Raw genomic sequence first — 5334 nt, 5'->3', positions numbered from 1 at the left:
TGTCGGTCCCATAGAAAACCCTAACGGTCACTATATTTACTAAATCGGTCCGACCGAGTTTGTTGATTCGGTCCCACCGAGTTTGGTAAATTGTGTGTAATGGTTAGATTTTGTGTGGAGGCTATATATACCCCTCCACCTCCTCTTCATTCGTGGACAGAGCCATCAGAACAAACCTACACTTCCAACTTACATTTTCTGAGAGAGAACTACCTACTCATGTGTTGAGGCCAAGATATTTCATTCCTACCATATGAATCTTGATCTCTAGCCTTCCCCAAGTTGCTTTCCACTCAAATCTTCTTTCGACCAGATCCAAATCCTATGAGAGAGAGTTGAGTGTTGGGGAGACTATCATTTGAAGCACAAGAGCAAGGAGTTCATCATCAACGCACCATTTGTTACTTCTTGGAGAGTGGTGTATCCTAGATTGGCTAGGTGTCACTTGGGAGCCTCCGACAAGATTGTGGAGTTGAACCAAGGAGTTTGTAAGGGCGAGGAGATCCCCTACTTCGTGAAGATCTACCGCTAGTGAGGCAAGTCCTTCGTGGGCGACGGCCATGGTGGGATAGACAAGGTTGCATCTTCGTGGACCCTTCGTGGGTGGAGCCCTCCGTGGACTCGCGCAACCGTTATCCTTCGTGGGTTCAAGTCTCCATCAACGTGGATGTACGATAGCACCACCTATTGGAACCATGACAAAAACATCCGTGTCTCGAATTGCGTTTGAATCCTCCAAAACCTTCCCTTTACATTCTTGCAAGTTGCATGCTTTACTTTCCGCTGCTCATATACTCTTAGCATGCTTGCTTGAATTATATGAAGATTGCTTGACTTGTCCAAAGATAGCTAAAATCTGCCAAATTCTAAAATTGGGAAAAGGCTAGGTTTTTAATTAGTCAAGTAGTCTAATCACGCCCCTCTAGACATACTTTAAGGTCCTACACAGTCTCGTTCCTCAGAACAGCAGTAGGTGTCAGGGCTTGACCAGAACTTTGAACATCTTCCTTTTGATTCTTCTCCTTCTTCTTGGAGATGCGAGAGAGATCTTCAGAAGTGTTACTTGGAGCAGGAGGGGCAGTTGCCAATGGCTTCACTCGATAAGCTTTTGGAGCAGCAGTTGGTTTTGAAGCCTTAGCTTTCTTTTGCTTCTGCGGCTTAGGAGGAGGAGCTGGAGCATCATCAGTGTCAGCATCATCACCAGAATGATCCACTTTTGCACCTTGGACGGCAATGTGTGTGATGTGGCCTGCTAGGTTTTAGAAGGGGCAGATCATGTTTTCATTGGCTTCACGGGTCCCATCTTCCTGAGGAGCAGATGGACCAGGGTTGTAGTCAAGGCCGAATTCCTTCTTGTTCTTTACAGCAGAGTCTTTGGCGAACTGGTAGTTGCGCTTAAAGAGATTGTCTTCACGGCACCACAACAGAGAAGAAGAGTCAGCGTTCTCTGGCTATGGTCCGGCACCATGCATGGATAGAAACCTTGCTCAATAGCTTCAGCCTGGGTCCTGGGAGGTAGTTTTTTGTAAAATATATCGCCCCAGGGTCCCTTGATGGCATTCTTCTCTACATATTCTTCTGTGACGAATCGGTACTTGAACCATTCCTCTGCCCAATATCTTCGAATCAATTGGATTCGATTCTTGCATCCAGTATAGGATTCCTCTGGGTCTGTTTTGTACAGCTCGTGCAAATCTGGAGGCAAATCCCACGGCGCTGTCTGCCACCCTTTCTTGCTGACCTCTCAGTGGCCATGAAGCTTAATCTGAAAGGCTTCAGTACTTGCAAGGGCTTCAGACGGCTGGTCAGACATGAACTGGCTTCAGGAGAATTGATATGACTCTGTAAGAATTCTGCAAACGAATGCAGACTATGAGAACCAAGGGATTCTCCCACGGACTTGTACCTGTGACAGCATTAGAGGTGCGAGGGAAGGGGAAGAGGTCATATGCATTCTCAGAAGATTTTGAAGATAAATCAGTTTGAAGACATTGACCTCATAACACGAAGACATTCACTTATTTGATGAGAGTTGGTTCCAGAGTTGTACGAATCCAAGAATAAGTACAAGTGAGGAATCCTATGAGAGAGAGTAGAGTGTTGGGGAGACTATCATTTGAAGCACAAGAGCAAGGAGTTCATCATCAACACACCATTTGTTACTTCTTGGAGAGTGGTGTCTCCTAGATTGGCTAGGTGTCACTTGGGAGCCTCCGACAAGATTGTGGAGTTGAACCAAGGAGTTTATAAGGGCAAGGAGATCGCCTACTTCGTGAAGATCTACCGCTAGTGAGGCAAGTCCTTCGTGGGCGACGGCCATGGTGGGATAGACTAGGTTGCTTCTTCGTGGGCCCTTCGTGGGTGGAGCCCTCCGTGGACTCGCGCAACCGTTACCCTTCGTGGGTTGAAGTCTCCATCAACGTGGATGTACGATAGCACCACCTATCGGAACCACGCCAAAAACATCCGTGTCTCCAATTCCATTTGAATCCTCCAAACCCTTCCCTTTACTTTCTTGCAAGTTGCATGCTTTAATTTCCGCTGCCTATATACTCTTTGCATGCTTGCTTGAATTGTGTGATGATTGCTTGACTTGTCCTAAGATAGCTAAAATCTGCCAAACTCTAAAATTGGGAAAAGGTTAAGTTTTTAATTGGTCAAGTAGTCTAATCACCCCCCTCTAGTCATACTTCAAGGTCCTACAAGTGGTATCAGAGCTTTGGTCTCCATTTGCTTTGATTTCCATAGCTTTTGGTGGTCATAGCCTTGGTTTCACAACCTAGAAGAGTATGGCGTCTAGTGAGGGAAATTATCACCGTAGAGGTCCTTACTTTGATGGTACTAATTTTGCTAGTTGGAAGCACAAGATGAAAATGCATATTCTCGAACATAACCCCGCCGTTTGGGCTATTGTGTGTATTGGCTTGCAAGGTGAATTCTTTGATGGGAGAGAGCCGAACCGTGAAGCTAGTGCGGATGAATTGAAGATGCTGCAATACAATGCTCAAGCTTGTGATATCCTCTTCAATAGCTTGTGCCCCGGAGAATTCAACAAAATTAGCCGTCTTGAGAATGCAAAGGAAATTTAGGATACTTTGATTGATATGCATGAAGGTGCCGACTCCGTCAAGGAATCCAAGTTGGATGTGCTCCAAAGTCAGCTTGACAAGTTCAAAATGAAGGATGGTGAAGGTGTCGCTGAAATGTACTCTAGGCTTGATCTTATCACAAATGAGATTGCCGGCTTAGGAAGTGAAGAGATGACCAACATATTCATCATCAAGAAGATCTTAAGAGCATTGGATGGAAAGTATGATACCGTGTGCACATTGATCCAAATGATGCCAAATTACAAAGATCTCAAGCCAACGGAAGTCATTGGAAGAATTGTTGCTCATGAGATATCACTCAAGGATAAGGAGGAACTTCACAACAAGTCAAGTGGTGCTTACAAAGCCTCATGTGAAGCCCCCACATCATCAAGTGAGAAACAAACCTTCAATGAAGAATTGAGCTTAATGGTGAAGAACTTCAACAAATTCTACAAGAGTAGAAACAAAGAAAGAAGCTCTAAGTCAAGGTCCTATAATGACAAAAGATCTTCTAGTCGAGAGTGCATTTTCTAAAATTGTGGGAGACCCGGACACTATTCCAATGAGTGTACGACACCCTACAAAAGAAGAGAAGATTCTCCAAAAAGAAGAAGTAGAAGAGAAGAATCACCTCCAAGAGAGAGAAGGAGTAGAGATGATCGTTATGAACGAAGACCCTCACGGAGAAGCAATGATTCGGAAAGGGTGGACACGTCATCAAAGAGCTACACAAAACGAACACATCAAGCTCATGTTGGTGAATGGGTATCCGGCTCCGACTCCGACAATCACTCCGAGAGAAGCTATCACTCCGACTCCGAATATACTCAAGATGAAGGTGTTGTCGGTCTAGCACTTGTGTTAACCAACTCCTACGACATATTTGATTCACCAAATGAAGGAATTGGAAGATGCTTCATGGCCAAAGGTCCTAAGGTAACACACCCCGAGTATATTGATTTCAATAGTGATGAAGATGACTTGCTAGGTGATGATGATTTACTTGTTGACAACTCTAGTGATGAATACTATGATGAAACGTTAATTAATCATGCTAATCAAGATAAAATGAATGACAATGATAAGGAGAAGATCAAGCTTCTAACTAAAGAACTAAACACTCTTAAGTTAGCTCATGAAACTATCTTCGAAGATCATCGAGAACTTTTAAGGGCTCATGAGAAGTTACGCTTTGAAAAGCTCAATCTTGAGCAAGAGCATGAGTTCTTAAAGGCAATCAATGATGATCTCCGCAAGAAAAGTTCTTCTTACATTGCCAAGCGTTTACTCTTATCTACTTACATGCCTCAAGTCAAGTCTAGTAACAAGTACAAGAAAGATTCTTCCACTAGTAGTAACAATAATAATGTCAAATCCAATATTGTTGCTTCTAGTAGTTCTCTTAATTCCACTAATGATTCTCTTAGCCAAGTTACACTTGAGCAAGAAAATAGTTTATTGAAGGGAATTATAGATAAAGGTGTATACATGACCCTTGCCGGGAGTAAGCTATTTGAGGAAATTGTACACAAGCAAGGAAGGCACCGGAAGAATCAAGGTGTTGGTTTTGAACGAAAGTACAATGCCAATGGAATTGAGTGGGAAGAAGATCAATACCCCAATACGATGTTTGTTCCTCAACAAGAGAAGGATGATCCTACTTCCTTCAAGGGAACACAAGCACAAGATGATCTTCCACCACAAGACCACAAGAACAAAGGCAAGGACAAGCTTCAAGAGGAGATTGCTGCATTTGAAGAAGCACTTCAGGCCTTGGTCAAGTGGGTTCCCAAGACTATGTCAAGTTCTATTTCATCAAGTACAACTACAACTCCAAGGATTCCCATCAAGATGATGTGGATCCCGAAGAAGAACAACTAGAGTGTTCTTGAGGGTGACTCCGCCAACATTCTTCACTCATATCATTATGGCAAGGAGAAGTGCAATCAACTTCCATATCTTGCACTAGTTCAAGGAGTTACAAACCCTCATGTTGGTAAGGCAAGGGACAAGGTAACCTAATGTTTTCATGGACATCATCTTGTGTGTGCATCACTCTATGTCTATGGATATTCTTGTTTGTTCCTTGTGGTACTAACCCATGTAGGTATTGAAAGTGCAACTCACTCCAAAGGATTGCTCCAAATGATCTACATCAACATTGAGCATCCACATCTTCAACACCTACATGAAGTCATCATCGACAAAACCCAAGGTTAGTTCATCCCTCTTAGGGGGGATA

Source organism: Triticum dicoccoides, chromosome 4B, assembly GCF_002162155.2.
Source record: "Triticum dicoccoides isolate Atlit2015 ecotype Zavitan chromosome 4B, WEW_v2.0, whole genome shotgun sequence".
Lineage (NCBI taxonomy): Eukaryota > Viridiplantae > Streptophyta > Magnoliopsida > Poales > Poaceae > Triticum > Triticum dicoccoides.
This window is presented reverse-complemented; position numbering follows the sequence as displayed.